This window comes from Colossoma macropomum, unplaced genomic scaffold, assembly GCF_904425465.1.
Source record: "Colossoma macropomum unplaced genomic scaffold, Colossoma_macropomum, whole genome shotgun sequence".
NCBI lineage: Eukaryota > Metazoa > Chordata > Actinopteri > Characiformes > Serrasalmidae > Colossoma > Colossoma macropomum.
Genome location: NW_023495900.1, coordinates 26,869 through 33,323, shown reverse-complemented (window position 1 = coordinate 33,323; position 6,455 = coordinate 26,869). Strand labels below are relative to the sequence as shown.

Genomic DNA, 6,455 nt, shown 5'->3' with positions numbered 1-6,455 from the left:
GTGTTGTCGGCATCAAATTTAGAACAAGCATATATACACAAAAATTAAGGTTAAATAGATGAAACATTAAATATCATGTTTTTGTGCTGTTTTCAATTGAATACAGGTCAAAAGGATTTTCAGATCACTGCTTCATGCTTTTATTTCCACTTTACCAAGTGTCACAACTTTTATGGAATTCTAATTTCTTTAAGTTATTATTGTGAATAATAAAGGTTATTAATGTAGCATATAGTTTACAGTTGGATTCCAAACTATAATATATCCATAATATCCATAGTTCATAATAATATCCTTTTAACTGCAAATTCTCCTCTTTCCTACAGAGAAGTGGTGATTTTCCTAAAGAGGGAACGAGCATTTAAGTACAAAGAGGAAGGTGTTTACATTGGCAGCACTGTCACTGGAGAGGATCAGCAGACTACTAAATGAGCTGAAAACATTATTAGTGATTTTTCTCTATAATCATGTTTACATGTATGAATAATTATATTTAATGACCGTGGAATAGTGACATTCATTTGTTTCGCCAATTGTTTATGTATGTATATATTTATAAATGTCATCTTGTGTTAATATGTAAAAATCATGGGTACTTACCTACAGCAGCAATTACAGACAATGCAACACATTCCGCTGTGATAAGTGAAAATTGGACTATGCCTGTAAAATATAAAGCATGGAACCTTAATATATATGTTTTATTAGAAATATATAAAAAATAATGGCCAATATAAAAATATAATTCTGTCAAAGAGAGCTCACACCTGAACCCTCACAAAGAACAACAAGAAAACAGAAATGTAGCATTTACATCAGCTTTATATTTACTACTAAACCACTGAAATGAAATCTATAAGATGATCTTTTTATTTCCTTTATTCAAAAAAGAAATGGATTCCATCTATTTCGTATAAAGGCAGCAACATCCTGCCATTAGAAAAATATCACTGTGCTGCACCACTGATAACCAATCAGCTTTTAAATGGTGTGAGAGGAGTTGATCTGATTGGACATCTCTGCAGCAGGTCTAACCGCACCTGTACATAATGTATTCAGTCTAACTCCTCCCCTATACAGAACTGTGCCGCTATATAATACAAAATCTATACCTGCAACCATGTTTGTGCAGTAAAATATGATACAATTATGTTCCCTAACTGAAGGTACTGAAGGCCCCTCAGGGTACCACCCCAGTGACAAGAGGTGTGACACCCCAGTGACAGTTTAGTACCCTTATTTCTGAGAGTGCCAGATTGTCACAAACTTTAGGACCATCTCAGGATAAGACCAGAAAATATTTGTGATCTCTCATCTGAATTGCCTGAAAGAATGTTCTGACTTCTGATTGTAAACTGCACTGAAATCAATACATTTTAATAAACTGATACAACACAACACAAATATGTATCACATAAAGCAAATATAAATAATTATAGCAATAATAGTAAGAGAGCCATTATTTACATACCATGAAAACGTTTAAAGTATGGACAAAATACAAGTAGCCAAAGAGTCCTTAGAAGATTAACAGCTGAACAAGTGGCAGCCTCACTGATAAATCCTGAAGAAACATGAAATGAGTTTAATGACACTTCTTTTTAACGTCAAGTAAAAGAAAAGATACAAACATCTAGAGGTCAAAACTGTTTGGACACTTTGTTAATATGTCCATGTTGTTTTTGATTTTGTCACAATTGCATAATCAACCAGTGAAGCTGAAGAAAAAAGTTATATATATATATATATATATATATATATATATATATACACACACACACACACACACACACACACACACACATATATATATATATATATATATATATATATATATAAAATCGATAGATAGATAGATAGATACAATTCCAGAGCAAAGTCTCAACAAAGTAAGTGATTTCATAGTCTTTAGAAACAGCAATATTATCACATTGTCAGGTTTAGTCTGATTTCTCCTACAAATTGTAGTGTATTGTTTTATGAGTTTGCATTATAATTCAAGCACATATGGAAAATGGAAATCAGGATAAATTTCTGAACAATAAACCATTAACTGTTACAATTAATAAAAACAATAATAATAAATAATAATAAATAATTAATAAATAATTAACCATTTAAAATGTTTTAATTTTAATTTTTAATTAAGATATATTTATGTACCATGAATAGAATATTGCAATCACTACATATCTTATAAGGCACCACCATTAACATCTGTTTTTCCTAGTTCTCCTAATACTCCAAAATTCTAGTTAATTAATTTTTATTAATGTGACAGTATTAAATCTAGTGTACGTTGTATAAAAACAACCATAAAATACTTACCATTAAGCACACCCCAAAGGATGAAGGCCACAAACATAAGAATGTTTGGACCAAAGACGAGAACACGCTGTACGATTACTGTGCAACTGCCTAAAAAGATAAATAACAGCTGCATTTGAGAGTTTTGTAATTAAATAACAAATTCCACTGTCATAAATTTGTCATAAAAGTGTTCAAATGAAGACTTTACATACCGGGCTTTTTACAAAAAGTGTATAGGATGGAGCCAAGAAAAAGTACAGATCCACACAAACAAGTAAAGATACAGAGGACCAGTATCATATTGTGTATGTGGGAAAAACCTAAGAGGAAAAGACAAGAGTTGTGTTACTATATGTGAAATGCAGAACAGCTCAAGATATCAGCAGTATGCAGTCACCAGAACAACAAGGGTGAAAAATAAATTTGACCCTGAACTTTTCAAAGGAAAAAGTCCACTTTCCCCAAACACACAGACCACTGCTATGGGCATGAACAGGCAGAGAGTCAAAGTCGGTGGCAGAACCAATTACAATAATTTCAACTAAGTGGCCCCACCAGGCTTAATACCACTTATAGCAACTCCTTAGACACGGACATCTGAAGCTTGTAAGAGGCTTTTGAGTAAGATAATCATTTTATATGATGCAGTTTTACTGGGACGTCTTACTGTCTGTTTTAGTCTAGCCTGGTGTTGGTTCACAGTTTCTTTTCAAAGAGACACAAAAAACTATTTTTCTAAACTTGAAGGAGTGACATAAAATCTGAATTATACAAACTGAAATATGAACTGTGCAAATACAAGTCATGTCAAAATATTTCACCATTTTTGAGGTATTTTGACTTATTTGTTAAAAATCTGTTGCTTACCACACCAAGGGCAGTGTGTCAAAATTTGGGAGACAACATCTTTTGCAACTCCACATCTGCTCTAACAACTTTGCCCATTATTTGTGTTCTACTGTCTCCAACATGGCATGTTGTGATTGGACCCCTAAAAAAGTCCTCCCAGGGAAGAGCTGGGGGACATTCTGGAAACATGGGAAAAAGGGATTCTGCACAGTGACGAACTTGGAAGAATCGGAAAAGCTCTGTTCTAGGAAGATTAAATTTGCAAACTATTGAGGAGAAACTGCTAAATGTGTTATCAAAGAAATCCTTAAAGGTGGTAATACCCCTGCCCTCCCAACGTATATATATGGAGTCCAGGGTGGCAGGTTTAAATAAATGATTTTTGCATATTGGACTCAAGACAGACACCTCAGTAAAGTGAAACATTCTATGAAACTGGGTCCAGATCTTTAGAGTAGACACTACTAACGTATTGGAGGAGAAATGAGAAGGGAATTCCATGATACACCATGCAGCCTCTGGGTATTTAAACCAAAAGGCCATTTTTTGTATGTTGACTGTGAAATAGTAATACATAAAATTAGGGAGGGCCAAGCCAAAAGAACGGGGAACACTGAAGAATTACCTTCCTGATACGGGGGACACAACCACCCCAAATAAACCCAGTGACAGCCTTATCTATAGAGACAAAGAAGGATTTGAGGAGAAAATTTAGGAAGGACATTCATCTTAATGCACTGCACCCTACCTGCTAGAGAGAGGGGAAGGCTACTCCACCTCTGGAAGTCACTGCACATTTTAGTAAGTAGAGGGGAGAAATTAGCATCCTGAATGAGTGATATTTTCTTGGGTAATATTAACGCCTAGATATTTAAATCCATCAGGGCACAAGCCTAAAGGGGATTTCGGTCTGTGTAATTATAGAAGCAGCAGCATTAATTGGGTAAAACTCGCTTTTGGAGTTTAGCTTGTAGCCCGAATATGAGCCAAATTCTACTAAAATGGAATTAATAACTGGAATGTCAGAAAGGGGTGAGTTACATATATCAAGAGATCGTCTGCATAGAGGGAGAACCTATTTTCAATTCCATACCGAGTGACTCCTTGTATACCAGGAGCAGTTTTAAGAGCAACTGAAAGAGGTTCTATGGCCATAGCAAAAAGTAAAGGCGATAAGGAGCATCCCTGGCATGTACCTCTATGTAAAGAAAAATAATCAGAATATACAGAGTTTGTATGGACACGAGCTAATGGTGCAGTGTAGAGCAACTTAATCCATGAAATCAATGTATTTCTGAACCCAAATTTATTAAGAACTAAAAATAAATAGTCCCATTCGATATGGTCGAAGGCCTTCTCTTCATCTAGCGAAACAACAGCTTCTGGAATCTGCAATTTATCAGACGTATATAATATATTTAAAAGTCTATGGATGTTAGAGAATAAATGCCTACCTTTGATAAATCCTGTTTGGTCCTCTGATATAATAGATGGGAGGACAGTCTCAATGCGTTTGGCCAGAATCTTAACCAGGATTTTGTGCTCATTGCAAAGCAAACTGATGGGATGATATGAGCTGCAAAACGTGGGATCTTTATCCTTTTTAACAGTAAGTGAGATAGTAGCCTGTGTCAGAGAAGGGGGCAAAGAACCCCTTCTCAGTTAAATACCTCCAGCAAAAGAGGTGACAGTTGGTTGTCAAATTTCTTAAAGAATTCTATTCAAAACCCGTCTGGTCCTGGGGATTTACCGCTACTTAAGGATCCAGTAGCTTCAGAAATTTCCTTTAAGGTAAACGGGTGATCCAACTCTTCAGCCATTATAGGGTCTAAACCCAGGAGTGCTAATTTATCTATAAATAAGTGCATAGCAGTAGTGTTAACCGGGCCATCCGAAGTATATAATGAAGAGTAGTCATTTTTAAAAACATTGTTAATGTCTTTAGGATGAGTCAATAAATTCCCATGAGTGTCCCTAATTTGGTGTATTAGTCTAGACGCAGCCTGTCTCCTTAACTGATGCGCTAGTTCTCAAGAAAACTTGGGAACATAAAATAAAGGCTTCGGCATATTTTGTGGAAAGCAAATTGAATTCAGCTTGTAGGTCAAGCTGCTTTTTGATCAATTCTGAAGTGGGACAGGAAGAAATCTGACCATCTAAAGATAGTATGGAACTAGAAAGCTTGTCCAGTTTTTTTTCTTGTTGGTGTTCTTAATATAAGAGGTGTAGGAGATAATTTCACCACGAATAACAGATTTGAGGGACTCCCATAACACTGAATAAGAAACAGAATCAGTTTTGTTAAAGTGTAAGAAAAAACAAATGGAATCTGAAAAATTCAGTACAGAAATTCTCCTCTGAAAGTAGTGTTGGATTAAAACGCCACTGAGGGCGATCTCTCTAATGACTGAGGGTAAGATCCATCTGCAGCAGTGCATGGTCTGAAATAACTATCGCCAAGTACTCAGCTTGGGTGACAAACTGCATGAGCTCGCGATTGACAAAGAAATAGTCAATTCGAGAAAAGGAAGAACGTACTTGAGAATAAAAAGAAGATGATCTTGAATGAGCGTAAAGTTCACGCCAAAGATCGACACAGCCGTTTTCATCAATAAAGAAAAACAACGATGATGCCATTTTTGAGGCTAGAGTTGATGTCAGGTTTGACCGATCTAGTGTGGGATTCCTAACACTATTAATGTCATCTCCAAGAATTAATTTGTGTGAATTTAGATCAGGAATGATGGACAGCAACCTATCCATAAAATCAACATCATCCCAATTTGGTGCATATATATTAATTAATACCACCTGAGTTTGGAAAAGTGAGCCCACTACAATAATATATCTACCATACTGGTCAGATGTGATATTGGAAGGTATAAAGTGTATTCTTTTATTAATCAATATTGCTACTCCCCTAGATCTACTATTATAGTTAGAGTGAAATACTTGGCTAATCCAGGGTTTACGGAGTTGGTATCAAGTCTAGAGAGATGGGTTTCTTGAAGAAATATTTTATCAGCATTCAGGGACCTAATATGATTAAAAACCTTTATAACTTTAATTCGAGACTGTAGACCCCTGACATTCCAGGAAATAAATCTAACTGAATTACTTAAATTGAATTCCATTGTTTAAATGAGAAGAGGAAATGTGATTAAAAAGCATAGGCTTGCAATATAAACAAAGGCAGAAAGCATAGCAACCTCAAGAAGAAAGAGAAAGTGACATTGGGGGAGCGGGGAAGGGGGGAGAGTGGGGGCAAAGGGGGAAAAAAAACACACAACAACAAC

At 35.5% G+C, this 6,455-nt stretch overlaps 1 long non-coding RNA gene across 1 annotated transcript; it reads right to left on the bottom strand.

The window, feature by feature from the left end:
- Positions 1 to 482: 482 nt before the first annotated feature.
- On the bottom strand, positions 483 to 2,585 carry LOC118803431. Its single transcript, XR_005006857.1, has 4 exons — positions 2,523 to 2,585; positions 2,329 to 2,418; positions 1,472 to 1,564; positions 483 to 663 (listed from the first exon to the last, which is right to left on the bottom strand). It is a non-coding gene; the product is annotated as an uncharacterized LOC118803431 (long non-coding RNA).
- Between the last annotated feature and the right edge of the window lie 3,870 nt (positions 2,586 to 6,455).